General features: G+C 42.8%; 1 long non-coding RNA gene across 1 annotated transcript in view; it reads right to left on the bottom strand.

Moving 5' to 3' along the window:
* Positions 1-15,260, bottom strand: part of LOC110079095 (uncharacterized) — a 55,504-nt gene extending 40,244 nt beyond the window's left edge. The window contains exon 1 of the long non-coding RNA XR_012082622.2: positions 1,105-15,260. This is a non-coding gene — a long non-coding RNA (uncharacterized LOC110079095). The remainder of the gene's footprint in view (positions 1-1,104) is intronic.
* Between the last annotated feature and the right edge of the window lie 5,223 nt (positions 15,261-20,483).

The raw sequence follows: 20,483 nt of genomic DNA, 5'->3' as shown, positions 1-20,483 counted from the left end.
GAGCCTGTTTCCTCAACCTGGTGCCTTTGACTTGCCTTGCAATACAACTCCCATCATGCCAGGCGGAGCTTGGAAAAATGTTACTTTTTTTTATGCCTACAGCTTCCCAGAATTTGTCTAGCCTACATGGCCACTGGACATGCCGACTGATAACGTTCTGGCAATCTGGTACAATCTGGGAGTTGTAGTCCAGAAAAGTCATTTTTAAAATCCCTGTCCTAGCTAGTCTCCATCAGTGTGGTCACCGACATTTCTGCAGATGAGTGCTATAGCGGTTGCCTCATGTTTAGAGCACTGTTCCATAAAATAAGAGTAGAGCTTCCCCAGGGAAGTAAGGAGAAGGATACACATGTGATTGATTACTTCACTCCTGTCTAGGACTAGGAGTTGATCTGAAAGTGTGAATGGAACAACAGGCCTTCCAGAACAGACCAAAGGCCTACCTAATCCAGCATCCTGTCCCACCACCAATAATTTACTTTCCCACAAATCTGTCTAATCTCATTTTAAAGCCATCTTAATTAGTAACCTGTACCACATCTTGTGGTAGGGGATTCCACTGGTAAACAATGTGGGGAAAGAAATAAGAGTCAAAAGGATCATGGAAAGATTCTTGTTCCTTGTCATTCTTTATTCTTCACCGGTAGAGATTTATTCCCGAATGAGACCGTGAATTGACTAAAGAAAAGCCACGGATGCTACAAGTCTTTGATTCTGATGCTTGGACCGAAGGTAGCCACATTTTCCACAAGGCTCTTTCCACTCCCTGTGTGCAAGGTTGTGATAAATGCCTTTCATTGCATGCAATACTTAACATTGCTGTGAAAAGGGCCCTTCTTTGTCCTTTATCTGCTCTAATGGAAACAGAGTTTTGTGGAGGAAAACCTTCTGATTCTAAGATGGTTACAAATGTCTGCCCCCATAAATTAGGAAAAACGGTTTGAACATTTTGCCCCTTTAGAACAAAGCACAGAGAGAGAGGGAGGAAGGAGAAATCCACCCTGAAAGAAAAGTCTATTGGACAGCAAAGGGTTACTAGTTTTAAAGCTGCATTTCTCTGGAGGGTGGCAAAAACTGAGAGCGAGACAGTGAGGTCAGCATTACCTTCCGTTGCTGAGGGCCTCTTGCCTGACAATGTCAACATTCCAGTACGTTCCAGCCTTCCACAATAACAGCCTTCATTGCTCGTATTTCCTGACCCCTTTGGATTAAAGCATGTGAAGTTAAATATATACACAGCCTGGCACACACATACACACACATAACACGCTGCACCAGAAATAGATGGATGGGAAACGGTCTGCAGCTGTCACTGCACAATACACACTATCTGTGTCAAGCTCATCAGCAAGAGTGGGGTGGGGAAAACGAAAAAGGGCAATGAGAGCTGGAACTCAGGAGATGCAGGCCTGCTAAGATGCACTGTTGTAGAAAGGGTGCCCTATCATGTTCTATCATGCCCCTGACCTGAACGCTACCTGGAAGGGGAAGGGATAGATACCATCGGCATTAAGAAACACAAGATCTAAACGCCATTAGTAGGGATAAAGATGCCCTTTAGTATCTGTGTGCTCAAACATGCTGTTCTGATTCTGCTAGTGTGCTGTATTGGATACAGTGTTATGCTAGAATGCAGAAGACCTGGGTTCAAAGCCCTATTCAGCCATGGAAAGTCACTGGGGAGGCGGCAATGGTAAAGCACCTCTTGAACATGTGACCTATTAAAAAACCCTAATAGGGTCTCCCTGAATCTGACACTTCTTGAAGGCGCATGAAAACAACAGTCTCTTTCCAGGCTGAGTTTAGCATGTTGGTTTCACAATCTCAGGTCCTAGGTTGTGGCAAGTAGAAGAGTCTTTTCTGTTTTGGCCTCACACATTCTGAAATACGCCACCAGCTGAGTTCTTCTGAGAGGTATGGGGAGATGGGACACATATGTCTTTTAAACAAAACTAAAGAAAATAAGAATAGTTTGACTTGCCACCAGAGACTATACTGGGTGGGAGGCAGGGGGCCCATTTTGCCTAGACATCCCATTCATGTCCTGAAATTTAAAATACAGCACAAGTTTTATAACCCTGTTTTGGCATTTCTTCATTTTTAAAGGCAGTGGGAACCTCAAAAACTGGAAGTGGCCGAGGCCCCTCTTGATCTCTGAGATGCCCAGCCTGCTGCTGCTGAAAAAAAAAGACAGGAAGAAAAAAAATAGTAGACTAGATTTACCTTGGGCAGGGCAATCCTTAGACAAGGTGATGCAACAGTTTCATGTGGCAGAGGGCAAGGGGAGCTGGAGGGCCAGGCCTGAGCATTTGTGCCACTCAGACTAAACTAATCGTCTCCCTCTCTCACCTTTCTGGTGGTGGACACAATCCTGTCACCATCTCAGAAGTGTCAGTGGCCAGTTGGTCACCTTCTGGATGTGGAACCAGGGTAGGCTAGACTCTAGAGTATTATCCTACCTCTTGTTTCATTGGCTGACACTGACCTTTTATGTGACCTAGTGAAAGAATTGTATTCTTAAATTAAGAAAAGGAGCAGAGAGTAACTATGATTGTGATTTCTATTACATTTATTATTTTGGATGGGTTGCTCTGTTACTCTGTATCTGTTACAGCAGAAACAAGAACAAGTTGTGCAGCGTCTTAACGATTTATCAAGTTCTATTTTGCTTTTGAATTGTGGTGCTGGAGGAGACTCTTAAGAGTCCCCTGGACTGCAAGGAGAACAAACCTATCCATTCCTAAGGAAATCAACACTGAGTGTTCACTGGAAGGACAGATCCTGAAGCTGAGATTCCAATACTTTGGCCATCTCATGAGAAGACTCCCTGGGAAAGCCCCTGATGTTGGGAAAGTGTGAAGGCAAGAGGCGAAGGTGGCGACAGAGGATGAGATGGTTGGACAGTGCCACCGAAGCGACCAACATGAATTTGACCAAACTCTGGGAGGCAGTGGAAGACAGGACAGCTTGGCGTGCTCTGGTCCATGGGGTCATGAAGAGTCGGACACGACTAAACAACAAGAACAATTTGGCATAAATTCAGGCATACTAGGATCCATGAGTCTGATTCCCCACTTGTGCCTCCTTGACAAGGGCTGGACTCAATGATCCACAGGGGCCCTTCCAGCCCTGCAGTTCTAGGATAATGATTTGATGCACATCTGTGGTGGCAGAGCTATGCTTTAAAAACATGTTGGTTTGAGGGCTGTGAAAACATAAGATATACGGTACAGACCAGATTTACATGTTGCCACTTCTGGGTGCAGGTGGAAATGTCGATATAAAGTTTCTGTCAGTGGAGCAGAGAGGAGAATATCAGTTGGGGGAAAACACAGATAAAATGCCAGTGCATTTTAGACTGCCTTCACACCTTGCTCAGGGGAACAGACAGGATCAGTTCAGGCTGAGCCACTTCCCTGTGTTCAGTACATTTGTGCTCTATAATGTCCCAGAGTCCTTTGGAAGCCATCAGGGGTTTTATAGTAAGACGTGAGAAGTTGCAATAGCTGGAGGTCAATACAGAAAGGGTTCCTTGTAAGTAGAAACTCTGGGGGGAAAGTATGCTACTGCCCCAGCTGTCTCTCAAATGAGACGAGAATCTGACTTGTTTGTACAGTTCTTTCCACGGTGTGCCCCTTGCACATTCTTCTGCCTTTCCTTCTCTGGGGTTGTTGAAGGCTTTGATCTTCTGAATTCCTGTGGGCAGCTCTCTGGTTGAAGCTGTCTACCCTTCACATGGCCCCTGAGGGAAAGATCTCAAACCTTGGAAAGTTACAGTGAGGTAGAAGGCAGGGCAGAACAAAAATAACCTCCCCTGGAAAAAAGAAGAAGAAGAAGAAACAGCTGTGTCTTCCTCTGTAAGATGGGGGGGAGGGGAAGAGGGGGAATGATGAGGATGGAAAGGAGTAGCTTGTGGACAAGTTTAGATTATAAAACTGGAAGGGGATGAGGCCAAGAGGAGTTTAATGTAGGATAAAAATGCAAGCCCCTTAAATCTCTTCGTATTTGGCTTAACCTTGCTTTGGCTCTGCAGAGACAGCATTAAGCAAGGATGAGCTTCTATTAGAAATAGTATTTTCCTTCCTCTTCCTCCTCCTCTTCGCTCTCATACTGTCCAGCCCTCTAAAGCTAGCTTCTTACTAAAGCACACCAGTACCAAGTAAATCATCCATACTGATTTCTTGCTGTTAGGGACAGGGCAGACCTTACCACTCTCTGTCTCTCCCCGCCCCTCCATTCCTCTGTTTATGTGGAAAGTGTGACTGAGAGACTGGCATATTTCCAAAATGATCTTTGACTGAATATGTGCTTTCTTACTTTGGATTTAGTGCTGCTTCTTGCCATGGGTCATTTGGGAGGCCAAACCAGATCTATGGCAGTCAGCAAGGCAATCCTATGTTGCTCTTCAGCTACCTCAAGGAGATGTTGAAGCACCATCTTGTTTGCCAGCTGCTTCTGGCAAACTTGTCAAGGAAATTACCCTTTCTTCCCAATCACACTGTAGAAAACTCTGGGCTCTGCAATGATCTGGACAAGGCAAGGTGAAATGATCCAGGACTACAGCACTGGCCCATTGAACCAAAGAACTGCAAACGTACTTTTAAAATGTCAGTTCTCAGAATTGCACATCATTTAGTGCTTTTTAATTTTAATTTTTATTTTTACAAAAGGTATCGCCCCAATATAGATTTTGGAATTTGTAACTCTCTTTTCCCATAACTTCCATCTTTTATATTCTTTGTTTCTTTTGTGGAAAAAAAATCAAGGAGAAAATATGTTAAAAGAGAGAAAGTTGGAAGAGGCTTACAGTGTCTTTTGACTGGGTAACACCATAGAAACCCACAGGGTGGGGGCAGAGGTGACAGCCCCCATCTTACATTCCTTTATTCTTTCCTTTCTTTTCATGTACACAGGCAGAAATATAAGGGTTTTGAATAAAACACACAGTTCCAAAATGACATTTGTACAGGCCAAAATTTAAGAGATGCAAACTTTCCTTTATATTAGCTGATGTAAGAAAATGACTGATAAAAAAAATTAAATAAAAATGAACAGTCAAATGAATAGTCACCTCCTCTAGAACAGTGGTCCTCAAGCTTGGGTCCCCAGTTGTTCTTGGCCTGCAACTCCCAGAAATCCTGGCCAGCACAGTAAGTGGTGAAGGCTTCTGGGAATTGCAGTCCAAGAACATCTGGGGATACAAGTTTGAGAACCACTGTTTTAGAACACCAAACTCATGCCAAGAGTTCCCATTTCTCCCTTCTGGCTCCCCCACATGCCAGGGGGAGTATCTGCAGGCTCCACTGCTCTTCTCTACAGTATGTTTACCAATATTTTCAAGAGGAGAGAAATAATTCTTGATTGTGGGGACCCTTTCCCAACAAACCTTGTGAAACTGTAAGTGTTGAGGTAAGTGTGGTCATGCCCCAAATACCTAATACATTCTTAAGTACTCTGGTCATGCAGTATTTCCCCCCTTTCTTCTCAAGTCTCCCCACCCCCCAGTTGTGTTTAGAGATGGGCACAAATTGGGAAAACAGGGGTTCATGATTCGTCGCTACTCATGAACCATGGACCACAAACTTTCATGAACTTTCTAAGTTTTGTGGTTTGTATGACTTGGAACTTCCAGGAGTGGTAGAATGGCCACTGTGTGAATTACAGACATAAAACTCACTGCACATCTTCAGTTGACTCTCCTCCCCACCCTCTCCAAGTTTGGCAAATATTGGCTTTGGGACATCTAAATCAGATTCCCCCAGGAAATTGCTTTTTAGCATCCAGTTTGGGGGAAATTAAATGAGTGGCTCCTGGGAGGGAACTTGAGACAGAGTGTTATTCCTCATGAGGTGGACTGGGGAGGAAAGAGAAAGAGGGCAGGATGAATGGAATAGCAAGCTAAGTGTCCTCTTCTCATGCTGGCTACTTAAAAACCACTAGCTGAGCTGCCCAAGGTGTGGCTCCTATAACCAGCTGCTCCCAGAGAGTGAACCCATGGTTGACTGTCTGACTGACAATCACTGACAATCAGTGCACAAAGTTTTCTCTACGTTCACCCCAGCATTGCGTAGAGCAGGGGTGTCCAACCTTTCACCTTCCCTGGGCCACATTAGAAGATGAAAATTTGTTTTGGGCTGCACATACATTTGGTTTGGGCTGCATGGGGGGACAGCCCTAGCCGTCCTCCGCAGCCCCACTCCAAGTGCCCTTACCGGCAGCTGCAATCTCAGACAGCAGAGGCTGCCAGCTTCGACTCCGACGACTTCATGGGGCCGGGAGAGGGTCCACCTATTGATGGGGATGGCACAATGTAGTCATGAAGCCCCCCTGTCCCCTCCCCTCCCACTCCTTCCTTCCTTCCCTCTCTCCCCCTCTACTGTTGTGACATGCCCTGGCCACATTCCGGCCGCAAGCACCGGCAGTGTAACTTGAAACTTTGGAATTTCTTTAAAATAAAAAATTGCACTGGGCCGCATTACAAGCTCACCTGGGCCGCATGCGGCCCTTGGGCCGCAGGTTGGACAAGCCTGTCGTAGAGTATTGACTGAGTAGCACCAGGCTTTCTAGCAAGAGATGATGCACCCCAAACCAAAGGGTGTTGTTGTTTAGTCGTTAAGTCATGTCCAACTCTTCATGACCCCATGAACTAGAGCACGCAAGGCCCTCCTGCCTTCCATTGCCTTGCAGAGTTTGGCCAACGTCATGTTGGTCGCTTCAATTACACTGTCCATCCATCTTGTCCTCTGTTGTCCCCTTCTCCTCTTGCCTTCACACTTTCCCAACATTAAGGTCTTTTCCAGGGAGTCTTCTCTTCTCATGAGATGGCCAAAGTATTGGAGCCTCCATTTCAGGATCTGTCCTTCCAGTGAGCACTCAGGATTGATTTCCTTCAAAATGGATAGGTTTGTTCTCCTTGCAGTCCAGGGGACTCTCAAGAATCTCCTCCAGCACCACCATTCAGAAGCATCCATTCTTTGGCGGTCAGCTTTCTTTATGGTCCAGCTCTCACTTCCATACATCACTCCTGGAAAAACCATAGCTTTGACTATGTGGACCTTTGTCAGCAAGGTGATGTGGAGAGTTCTGACTAAACACGATCCACCTGGAGCAGGAACTGGCAAGCCACTCCAGTATCTTTTGCCAAGAAAACTCCATGGACAGAAACAAAACCAAAGGGTACAAATTGCCTACACCCATAACAGTTTTGTCTTTCGTTTTGCCCTGGACAGGCAAGTTTTCCTGAAGTGCCCCAAAATGAACCACGAAACAGCCTGATTTGTGGGGGGGGGGGGGTTGTTTCATTGTTCGTTTCATGCCCACTTTTGATCGTGATCCACTAGTAGATCCCTCAGTGATCCATTCTAGATTAGTGCAGATTGAAGACTCCATGTTTAAGAGCAAAAATGGAATAAATAAAAAATCCCAATTTTCTTTTTCATTTGAATTAGGCTACTGTAACAAAATAACAGCAGCTCAGTGTAAATACAAGGAGGGACATTTTCATTTCAGAGGGCTGTGAGCTTAGTACATTGCAGGTAATGAAAACAAAACTTTCATTTCATTTTAATATACACAGGCAGAGAAACTGTGGTGCATGCTATGTGTACAAATCATGGCAACATACCACTCTTCAGCTTCTTCTGCGGGTGCATTGAGCAGGGGCGAATTGCTGCAGGCAGTCTTGCTGACTTCTGCCCATTGCTATATTTACAGAGCGAAACAGAGGGACATTTTCCTGCTTGTGACCTTGCAAGGCTCTGTTCTCTGCAGACAAAATGGCAGGCTAGGGTGAGGAGGGAGGAGGATTTATTTAGAAGGAAAATGAGGCCAGGAAGTGGGGTCTTTTTCTCACTGCTGTCCCCCTGACTGTACATATTGCACCACAGTTGCTGGAGGGATGTATGATGTACGCTTTGAAAATATATTTATTGAGCATGAGACACATTTTATTTTTGACCAGAGTAAAAATAGGTGTCAGCCAAAGAAGAGCAGCTGCAGAGGGGCGGGTCCTTCTGCTGACTCCCATGCTAGGCAGGCAGTGGCCGCTGCTGCTATGAGAGATGGATTGATTCTGATTATTAGTAAGTGTGATTTAGAGGCCACTGAAATTACTTGGCAAGTTCCAGCAGCTTAGTCATCTGAAAGGGTGGAGGGAGGAGAGAGAGCTTCAAAGGAGCCACCTACTACCAGCTGCATTTATGCAATCTTCAGACAAAAGATGCTCATAAACAATGGCTTGTGTTTGGGGGGGGAGGTATTTGGGGAAAGCAGCAGCTGCAACAGCAAATCCTGCCCCCCCCCCCGCTTTCAGTGAGTGAGCTGTGCAAAGGAAGATGGGTGATATCAGGGAAGAGTCATTGTGTTTTCATGGCAATTGAACTGGGGAGCTGACAGAATCTGGAAACAGAGGGAAAGGAAATCCAGTAAATTAGATAAATGTTGCTTCGCCATTAGCTTAGAATGATGGCAGCTAGAAGTGCAAGGTGGAGGCCGTTAAAAACAAGAATATTCAAGATCTGAGAAATGCTTCAGGTGCATACATTTATTAAGCCTTGTATATTCCCTTTTATTTCAGTAATATGTATATTCTAACTCTCCTCTAATAAAGTCAAGGGAGCATATCTGGCTTTTGTCTTTCTTAATTTCCCAACAACCTTGGGAGGGGGATACAGCTGAATGACTGACCTGAAGTGAATGAGATTTATAGTTTAGTGGAGACTAGATGTTTGATCTCCCAGAGTTGGGTTATCCCATCCACATAATCTCTCCATAGAAGCCAACCGGCCCCTCAACCTCCAAATCTGGGCTCTGGTTTATAATGCAGAAGCTATTCCGATACAGCTGCACCCCCTTCTTCAAACTGGCACAACAGTGATTAAATTGATGAGGGGTGGGGGAGCAGAACTAGCAGACTCTCTTCATCACATTCGGGTTGCTTTTGCTTCAAGCATGCCTAGATAATTCCCAGTTTCCTGTTTCCAGTCAACCAGGACATGATTTCAGCACATGCAGGAGACCCCCCCCCCTTTTGAACTTCAATGCCTCAGGACATGTACTGGCAACTGTTGTGGATCTGTGTTGTTCTTGACTAGTGTATATATTTGAGGCCTTGGATTTTGTTAGATTTATACATGACATCTGTATTTTTGGGTTTTTTTGTACCTTTCGGGCACCACCCAGAATTGAGGGCATGCCAGATTGAATATAAATGCTGCACACAGAGAGGGGGAGGGGCGGGAAGAGAGAGAGAGCGAGAGCGAGCGCCATAAAATCTGGCATCTCAGAAGGGTGTTCTGTTCAACAGATGCAGCCAAGTCAGTCTTTTCTGTGATTTTGTGTGTGGAAAAAGACTGTTTATCCTAAGCGTAGCGGTTATACTGTGGCCAATGTCTCCGATGGCAGCAGGAAAATGTTGAGAAAAGCTTGGAAAGTAGAGTGCTTAGGTTTAACCAAAGCTGAATTCTGGAATGAAACCATACATACAATAGAAGTTGAATGAAAAGACTGCATAAAGGTGTTGGCCTGCTCCCAGTCAAATGTGCTTTTCCTTGATTTCTTAAAGACTTCTGCAAGAACCGCAACCCAAACCAAACTACTTGGCTTAGTAAAAAGCGTCTTTTGTCGGAGCTTTTAATTTTATTCGGATGAATGAATTACTGTGAGTTAGGTCACAGCTGGTATGTCACACCCATACTGTCCGACCAAAGGCAGAGGATTCCGATAATCCCAGGATCAGCTGTTGCAATGGCAAACAGGAAGAAGGAAGCCCGGGCAGTCCTTTAACTGAGCACATTGGGTGAAGCTCTGGCAATGCAACCTTGTAACTGAGTCAGCAGAAGCACACAATTCACAAAGGACATTTATTCACAGATGAATTATTCAGCTGGCTTGAATAGCAACTCTGTCACAATAATTTGGCACACAAGGATTGCACACACAGAGGTACCCTTCTAGTGACAGCTAGAAAGCAGAATCAGAATGATTCCCTTGATCAGTCAAATGCAGGGAGGAGGGGGAATTCCTTGCTTCTGGGGATAGCTTTTAGTGTAACAGCAGTTGGTGTTTCCTTTACAAAGTGCTAGAACTCTCAAACCTGCAGCTAAATGAAAACATGCATTCGATAGCTTCACGGACACGTCTTCCACAACAAATTGGGAGACATTTTATTCAAGTTGAAGAAGATTTAAAAACCCCACTATTTCCTGAATAGAGAGGACTTAAAATATGCATCAAAATATGAAGCAAGAGAGAGAAAACTATTATTTAATAGTGCTGCTATATTTATTTTTATTTCCTGATCAGAAGATTATGGCATGCATTCCAAAATCTGCTAGGCTTTCAAAGAAGTTGCTCATAATATTTGGCATTTACATAGTATGTTTCAGCTATGTGCAGTATATCAGTAACACTGACACCATCATCATCACCATCATCATCATCATCAAAACAGCAGAGCATCAGAGGGGGCTTCACTGTCCTCCATTTTAATATCACAACTAGAGATGGGCACAAATGGCCAGGTCAACGGTTCTTCCCAGTTTATATACCAGCATTAAGAAGTGTTTGGCAATTTGGCCCCTATGGTGGGCACTCACTCAGAAGTAGCGTCCCATCTTCCCTGCCCTTCATTCTTCCGGTACTGCTATCGCAGTGGTAAACGGACTAGGATGAACGAACCCATCTCTAGCAACAACACACCTATTATGTGACAAGGTTATCACCTCATGTAATACTGCCCACAATTCCATTTGGGTGACAGCTAACCATCCACACAGGCTACACTATGAGACAATTAGGATCCTGCTGAACCATACTAAAAGGAATAACCCTGTGCCAGGAAAAAATGGAACACGTCCTAAAGGGGCAGGATGGATCAATCTAAGTAGAAACATGTGTGGACACTGTTGTTTGGTTTGAACCAAACTGCACCAACATGGATCCATATATTGCTCTAGATGCTGGTGAGGACAGGCTCTGTGCTGCCGCCGCTAGTCTTGCTTGTACTAACCGCACCACCATCAACTCTGAGTTACAGATTTATTGCTTGCTCAGATTCCCTTCTGACTGAATGAGCAACAGACCAGTCCAGACAAGCTGAGCTATTTGAGTCAAGGCTGAGAACAAGGTCAAGCCTGAGATGGAATCATATGGCAAATTAGATTGTCACCTTTGTTTTTAAAATGTGCTTAGTTCTCATTACACACAAAAATTAAAAAATAAAATAAAATAAAAGGAGAGCTAAAATACAAGAGAAGTAGGAAGAGGAAAGGAATTATGTGCACTAGAACTCCCAGAGCCAGAAATGTTTATTTTTAAAAATAATTCTTTGTGTAATTGTTATAAAGCTCCCCCCATGATTACTTCTAAAAGTTACCTCTCTTAATAACTTGTTATATTGCCTATCACTTCTTCTTGATCACCCCAGAGTGCAGGACATGTAATAATGGGCTCAAGCTCCAGGAAGCCAGATTTAGGTTGAATATCAGGAAAAACTTCTTAAGTGTTAGAGCAGTACATCAATAGGGCCAATTACCTCGGGAGGTGGTGAGCACTCCAGTGCTGGAGGAATTCAAGAGAAAATTGGACAGCCATCTGTCAGATCCACTTTAATTTGGATTCCTGCACTGAGCAAGGGATGGGACTCAATGGCCTTATATGTAGGCCCCTTCCAACTCCATTATTCTATGCTTCTATGTTGATTTTTTAAAAAAAACTTAGTATTCTCCTCACTATTGATACGATAGTGATACAAAATGAAAAATTGTGGTGAAAATACCTAGAGTGTCTTTTTCAAGCAATTAAAAATATTTTTCATTACACTAAAAAATTCTGTGTTGTTTGCATTGTTTTATTTTTGAAACATAATTATCTAACACACTCCTTAATGAGTAACTCTTTTCCTCCAAACTATGAAAAAGGCTTTCTAGCCTTTGTTCTTTACGTCCAGGCCCTTTCCTGTGATGTTTAGCTTCTTGCTATGATTCCCCAGGAGAAGAGGAGACTGAGAGATGATACAATATACCTATTTTAAATTATTTGAAGAGCTCTCATTGTGGAGCTTTGTAAAATGTGTCTCTGGAAGGCAGAACTCAAAGTAATGGATTCAAATCATGAGAAAGGAAGTTTTAGCTAAGGATTAAGAAGCACTTTCTAACCGTAAGAGCTTTTTGATAATGGAATGAACTACTTTGAAAAGTTGTGGACTCTTCTTCATTAGAGATTTTTGAACAGAAGCTGGATGGCTATCTGTCAGGGCTACTTTTTAATCTGCAGATTTCCTGTTTTAGCAGGGATTTGGATTTGACAACCTTTTGGGATCTCTTCCAGCTGTAGGATTTTGGGGCTGGAATCCTATTGGGGTTCACAGAAGGAACTAGTCATACACCTTGGCTAATTGTGTCTGGGTCCCTGTTGGCCATCTAGCTGATCTCACACTCACTCGCACAGCTGGCACAGATCCTGACACCTCATCCAGTTAGCTTCAATTTATGCAGTCCCTCCATGAGCACCAATTTATGATTCCTTTTACTCTTGGTTTCCATAGTTCCTAAAATAGTGTGTCATGTCCTTCCCAGGCAGGGGAAATCTGGATAAAGTCTCCAATGTTCAGTATTGATGAACTCCTTTAAAAATAGTGCTAAGCAGCACAGTAATTTCACACACCGTACATTTTTATTTAAATTTCCATGCATATTTATAGCCAGAGGAAGCCTCTTTAGCAAGACTAGTTTCTGATTTGTTCAGCCATTGCTTTGGTGTTCTGCCTTGACCACTTTGGCATGAAGACCATTTTGTTCATGCCCAAAGCTTACTCATTACAGAGCATATACAGTGGACCCTTGACTTACAGACGGCTCGACTTACAGACTTTTCAAGTTACAGACTTCTCTGGCTGCAAAATTTAGATTTGACTTGCAGCCAGAGAATCGACTTACAGACCAGAAAAAAAAAAACAAAATGGAATAAAAATAGAATAAAAACCACTGGTTATGGGATTAATCGGTTTTCAGTGCATTGTAGGTCAATGGAGATTCGACTTACAGACTTTTTGACTTGCAGCCACCATTCCAATACGGATTAATTCCTTAAGTAGAGGGTCCACTGTATGCTGCATACAGATTTCACAAGCAGGCACTGATTTGTGTACTACACACAATGTTATAAAGCTTTGGTACGTATTCTGTGGTATATATTTTTAAACCAAAAGTTTCAAGCACTTATCTTTACTCATGATTTTTGTTTTCATTTGTGACTCTAGTAGCTGTAATTTTAACTTAAGAAAATACATGGAAGCAAATTCTGAACGGAGCAGATTTCATTGCTGCCAAAGGCTGACTTGAGCGGTAAGATCAAGCAAGGTTTGAGAGTCAAGCAGTGTAAGATGAGGTGTCGGAAGGGGGAAGCAAACATGCTCTCTGAGGCGTGGTCATAGAGTCAGGAAGCCAATTGATTGTCGGTGGCTCAGTGGGGCTCATGTAAGCAAGCACAAACAAAGATTAAATATGACTGTCATGGCAAAGGCAGGCATAGAAAAATTAGCAGAAAATGTTTGAAACTTCAACTAACTGTTAGTGAGGTCAAAAATCTAATTCAGTTAAGGGTAAGTTGGAATGGCTGGATCGCTTAGGGGTTTAGGCAACAGGTTGAGAGCAACGTTCAGAAATTGCAACCTTGTGCTGCAAGAAGTACAGACTCTTTTGTAGGACAGGGCAGCCGGAGTCTGTTCGATACCACACATGCACACATTTCCATCTTTTATGCAGGTATACTTTCTCAGACACACATTCGACCACTTCACTACTAAAGGGGAAATATGTTTAAGCAGCTTCACTCTCTCCCACATATAGTATTTTAACATTATTTACTTTTATTGTTTCACTCTGCCCATATTTGGACGCTATTTCATATACTGCTGAGCTGTGTTGCAGAAGTGCATAAAGAGCAAAAGGGTATTTGACAATTTAACACTTAACATAAGTCCTAAAGTTGCAATTAAAAAAATCAACACAAATCAAATAAGTTTAAAATTTAAATTACCGTAACTGTGTTTTGCGTGGGGGGGGGTGGAGGGAGAGATTTATCAATGATAGCACTTATTCTCCTTTGAGAAATTCATCTGATGCCTATATTGTGGTATGTGTGTAATTTTTGGAAGCACGTCTTTTAAAAAAAATTCCCATGCCTTGTGGCACTTGTTTTCTAGTGCTTTCACATCTTTGCAGTGCTTTATCCTTGCAACTCACTTTGTGTTTGGTTTTATTATGTGCTTTCGCTAGTTTTATTCTGATGTTTATGTGATTTCATTGTCATCTATTTTGTGCTTTCAATGTGCAAAACGTTGAATGTTATAGGATGTGTAGAACTTGGGCAGTTTCAAAAATATAATAATTAAAATAACTCAAACCTCCAGCCATCACACAGTGATTACCATGTGAAAGGAGAGATGGAAAAAGGAAAGGAAAGAAAAACCCACATTCACTCCCGCCATTGCATGCCTCTCTTCAAGCGGGGGCCTCACAAATGCTGAGTCAGCAGCAGCGTCTGACAAATTAGTCTACAGCATGACTGCTGGGCTCCAAGTTTCTCATAATTAACATCGACAAAGCTCTGTGAGCCTCTGTGTGTAAGTCACCGTGCCTGCGCATGTCCTCCCTGCTGGAAAGTGCCCAGCTGCAGGAAAAACGAAATGGCTCGCATTACTTTTACAACTGTCCGGGCTTGCCATTCACCAAGGCACACAGCAGGACCTGCTTTATTTTGCCTTCCTGAGTCTTGCAGGCTGTGGCAGCGCTTGAAGCTCAAATGAGCCACAGGGCCATCTGTTCAGCTACGAAAGACAATCATTGGCTGCTTGCCTTGGGAGAAAGTCCCACTGAACTCAATGGGAGTTCTCAATGAATACATGGGTAACTGCAGTCACAGTTGTTAGAAATAAAGGATCTGAGTGAGATGCTTTCCCCTGAGCTCCAGGGTGGGGAAAGAGCAGTGGTCCATTTGTGGACCAGCCCTACCATTTGGCAGAGTGAGAAGCAGCCTTGGACAGCAGATCTAGGGGTACTGCAGAATGCCAGCCCCTTTTTTAAGTTATTAGTGTTGCTGTTGTATTTTTTTACTGCCATGGATGGAGAGAAATTGCTCTGAAATATTCTGCCTCACTTCCCAAAATAATATGTGCCTTGGGTCCCAATCCAAGGACAAGCGGCAGGAATGTACATAAAGCAAAATAAAAATTGGTTAGCTTTGGTACTACATAGCTTGATTTGATGGGGATGAGGATTTGCTGCTAATAGCTCACATAGCAAAATTTATTGGTTTGTTGGTGCTGTCCATGGAGTGGATTTCCTAGGCAATAAGGTCAGGGATCCATGCAGAAGAATGAATAGAAAGGCCCTGCATGCCAAAAGAATCAGAGCTTATGTATATATACAGTGGGGTCTCTACTTAAGAACGTCCCTACTTAAGAACAATCCAACTTAAGAACAGCTCCATTTGCTAAATTTTGCTTCTACTTGAGAACAGAAATCCAAGATAAGAACAGGAAAAAAAACCTTTCCTGCTCTTTTTTTAACCTTAGGTCATCTTAGGTTAAAAAAAATTCTCCCCCTAGTGGTAGAGTACGTATTAACCAGCTTTGCAGTAGATCCTATGGGAACTAATGCTTCAATGTACGAACGCACCTCTACATAACAAAAAAAATCCAGAATTGATTAATTGGTTTTCAGTCTATTCCTATGGGAAATTTTGCTTCAACTTAAGAACGTTTCAACTTAAGAACACCATTCCAAAACAGATGAAGTTCTTAAGTAGAGGTTCCACTGTAGTTTCTATGGACGGAAAAGAGCAGATACGGATTAAATGGTTTTCAGTGCATTCCTATGGGAAATGCAGATTCAACATAAGAACTTTTCAACTTGAGAACCACCTTCCAATACGGATTAAGTTCTTAAGTAGAGACCCCACTGTATTGGGAAGAGGCTACAATTTCTGGAAATTGCAGTCCCAGAGGCTAACTTTCCACACTCTAGGGCAGTGATAGTGAACTTTTTTGAGCCCGAGTGCCCAAACTGAAAAAACAAAAACAAAACACCAACCTAGCAGGCAGCGGGCAGTGGCAGCGGCGGAAGCGGGATCCCGGGCATGGAGGTGCCTCCAGACTCCTGTCTGGATCCACCTCCAGTCGTACCCAGCCCGCCAGTACCTATAGCTCGGACAGCCTGCCGTCACCAGCGCCAGCTGCTCCGGATCCTGGCCCACCGCCTGTTGCCTCCTCCTCAGGTTTGGCTGCTGGGGGTAGTGATCTAGTGACTTATGGCTTGTGTGCTCACAGAGGGCTCTGCGTGCCAGCTATGGCACACATGCCATAGGTTTGCCATCGCTGCTTTAGGGTGACAACTTACCTTATTTTGAAGTAAGTAGCACATATTGCTCTCTAAAAGATCCCCTCCCAAAATAGTGGCACATTTATTGACTGCACTGATTTAAGAAGGAAATGGAAACAGGCAAGAAAGAGTACAAAGGGGATTAAACCAGCTTGAAACAAAGGCAAGTTACTGATGTAGCACCCTAATAGAACTCTGAACTGGGTACAAGGGAAAATGTACAGTTGGAAGCTGACAAAAAGTTGCAGAACAGGATGTTAAACATCCCAGACTGGGATTTCTCCCCAGTTGGGCTCTGAGATTATTTCCTCAAAACTTCCTGGTCTGATCGTGACCTCTGTTATTCACACAATGAAAGGTTTTGGCTCTGAAATGCGAAATTCTTTGGCTGCTATTGTGGAAGACGTGTTTGTTTCTGTTCCTTGGTTGGAACTCCTGCAGTTTATGCATGAGAAGACAAAAAAGCCGCACAAGAAGAAAAGTCAATGGCAATTGCTGTTCCTTGAGTCTGTTCCCTGAGTCACTTTACTTAATGTTTCCTAACTTCAGATCTGGTAACTCTCCTATATTACAACTGCCATTTAAAGCCAAAGCTTAGTTGTTCCAATTAGGGATGTGCATGGCATTTTAATTTTTTTAAAACTTTTTTTGTATTTTGTTCATTTTGGGTCCTGTGAGGTTTACCCCATGGCCCCTGCTTGTTTCACCAAAGCCAGAGCTCACGAAAGTATCACAACACACCTTTTGACACGCTGCCAGCAGTTGATCTCTTTATCAACTTACATTTCTTATGAAAGACTAAGGTCCATTCAGTACTGACTTTTTAACAGAAACAGGTTTATTGATTACACATAGTTTCAGGAATAATTCTTAAGCACATTCTTAAAGTTTCACAAAGCTTCAATATTTTTCTTTAATCTCTTCTATATTAATTAACCGAGGTCACACTCTGACTAATCACTGCCTAATCACTCCTTAAACACTCCCCGCCTCTAAACCCCAAACTATCCTCTTTTCTAGCTCTCTCCCAGGCTCCACCTCTCAGCACCTCTCTTGGTCCCGCCTCGCAACCACATTAATATATAACTTATGAATAATGCATAACGTATAATGCATAACTTAGGGTGGACGCCACAGGTCCTTCAAAGGGGTACTTCTTTTGTTTTTCTGATTTCTGTGTACCAGTCCTTTCATGTTGAAGTTGAAAAGCCTCCTTTAGGTCATTAGTTATATGTTTCCACTTTGGTATTTTCTCACACTGCAAAAACTGTAAAGAACCCTTAAAAGCAACTCCAGAAAAACAGAGGCAAGGCAATGGAGAATCAATCTACTCTAAATGCATCAGTAAATGAGAAAGAAAAAAACATGGCTATACAGGCACTAGTTTATGTTATCACATTCAAAACAACAGTATGAGTTCAGGTCCTTCTACAGATTACCGTATTTTTCCGTTTATGAGACACACCCATGTATAAGACCCCCCAACTTTTCTAACCCCCAAATTAGGAAATCTTAGCTTTGAATATTCAGCCTCTGGGCTCAGAATGCTCGGACATTATGAGTCCCTGTTGTATCTGAGCTCCATCTACAACGAGGTGTGTTCCAATTGGTTTGCTCAGCATCAGCGGACATCAGTTACATAAGACTTGTGATTGGAGGAAGCCAAGTTTCCTGACTATAGGAAGCTAAGCCTCATGACTGAAGGAAGCCTGTTTACAGAGTCAAGGTATGGACCATTTTGTTCTCGCCTCAGCTTACTTCCGTGTATAAGATGCTCCTCAATTTTTAGTGTAACGGAAAACGGCAAAGTAGTGTATACGGAAAAGTACAGTAATTCTCGCTCCCCCACCAAGAGATTCTGATTGATTGCTAGCAGTTTTAGAGATTCAAAATTCCTACTCCCACTGGATGTTCTGATTGGGTGATGACAGCCTCTCACAGTTGTACTGGATGCAAACGTTATCAAGTGATTTGACAGACACAGAGTGAAAGTAAGGTTACATGAAAGAGGAGAACATGAAAGACAGATGTTTATCTCCCTTTTGTAAACATGAAACAGGTACAGGTAATACCTTTAATCACCCAGAAAGAATATTTAAAAAACTAACAGCAAGCTTTCAATGATAGATCATCTTCTTTTAAGTTTTTGCATCAAGATGGTACTTCCAATTTATATGCTGTTATTAATGTTCCAGATTCACATGGCTGACAATGTCGAAGCCAGGCTTACTTCTTAGATGGAGATAGTGCAGTATGCAAGTTCTTTTTGAGCTCCTCCTCAGCTGGCAGTTTGGAATTTATGGCCCATCTCTTAAAACAGAGAACAGCCAGGTAATCTCACTCCTCCTTCTCTGCCTTTTTTGGAAACATTCATGTTTCAGAGACTCTTCTATGATAAACACTGAATACAGCGTTGGTTGAGCAGCGTCTCATCAGAAAGTTTAGCACAGCACACATTCCCCTTTGGAAAGAAACTATCTCCAAGAAAACTGGTACGTATTAGAGAAAATATGGGGACAGGAAAGAGAATAGGAACCCTAATTCTAAACATCTGAGTTGGAGATGCAAGGAGCCATGGCTGCTCTCTCATCTCTTGAGAAGGCACATTGTCTTCCCCTTTTCCCAAAGAAGATCAAGAAACAATTGTGAGAAGGATGTGATTCCAGCAACCCCAAGAATTTCCATTAAAACGGATGTGTCACACACACACACACACACACACACACACACACACACACACACACACACACACAAACACACACACACACACACACACACACACACACACACACACACACACACACAGAGTTCCCCTGTTTGTTCTTCTACACAACCCAGGTTCCCTTTCAGGCATGACATTTAATTTTCACTCTTTTACGCAGCCACCAGTGGATTTCTTTTATCCACAGTGTAAATTATTTCACTCCAACACAGGCTACCAATCATTGAAAGTTATTATTAAAGTTACAGATGTTCTTTATTTATTTACTCAGAATCACAATCATTGAAATGTCTTGTTTACTTATTTGCCATTTAATCAACTTGTGTATTTACTTGTTACTATTTTCACTTGTAACTTTGACTATCTAGCTCTTTCTCTAACCTCTGAAATCCTAACTTTAACTCTAACACATCCCTAACTGAAATCCTCAACTGATATCCCTAACTGAAGTCCCTACCTGATCTTCAACAGTCTTCCATTCTCTTCTTATATTTCCTTGGTTCCACCCCTTCTATTCAACCATTGGTTGCTAAATCAGGGCTCCATTGTGATGTACAGGAGTGGTTACTGAGCTGTCCGACACAACGGAGGAGAGCTCCACCCATGGAAGCTACTACTATAGGGCTCTGTAACCAAGTTCATGGCTCTTTCTCTTTTACTATCCCTGAATACAGTGATACTGTATATGTATAGTTTCTAGGTTTACTTTATTTCCAGTTTCCAATGTATATTCTGCTAGCATTCTGGATATTCTTACGCATCCTACTTTCAGGTGAGTAATGTGTTGCTCATGGGATACCTGTTCTCTTCTGCTTGATCTTGTCCCCCTACCATTTTCCCCCTGCTGCTCCCAAGCTTCCTTCTGTAAGGAATAGAAAAATACATTTTCCTTTGAAATCAAGGCACACAGGGAGTTTGTTTCTTGTTTAAAAGAGCATTGTGTTCCTGGAAATGCAGTTATGATAGAGTCCCCTATCAAGCCAAAGGCAACATATAAATAAATAAATGAAATGAAAAATGAATAATAATTGTATTCTCTGATTTCCTTATTTTCCAAATAGAATGTAAAAGAGGATTATTCATATAGATATATTTGCCCCATGCTGTTGAGATTTGGTGGTGGTCGTGTGATGCCCTGAGGAGGTGGGGACAACATGGCCCTCTGTCCTTGAGCTTCTTTGTCCCACCCTAGGTGTACTGCATATCCCTTCCCCTGTAATTTTGTGTGAAATGAACTGGTGTTTGTTCATTGCATCCCTTGAATGCCAATATTGCTAAAGATGAAGAATTGTTGAGTAAGGTTATAGATGAGGAATTGAAAACCTGTAGTCCTTCACATCTGTTTGGAATAATACTTCCATCACATCTGACTGTTGGAGTGT

The sequence above is a fragment of the Pogona vitticeps genome, chromosome 1 (genome assembly GCF_051106095.1).
Source record: "Pogona vitticeps strain Pit_001003342236 chromosome 1, PviZW2.1, whole genome shotgun sequence".
NCBI lineage: Eukaryota > Metazoa > Chordata > Lepidosauria > Squamata > Agamidae > Pogona > Pogona vitticeps.
Note: the sequence above shows the minus strand (reverse complement) of the source record. Positions and strands in the feature narration are given on the sequence as shown.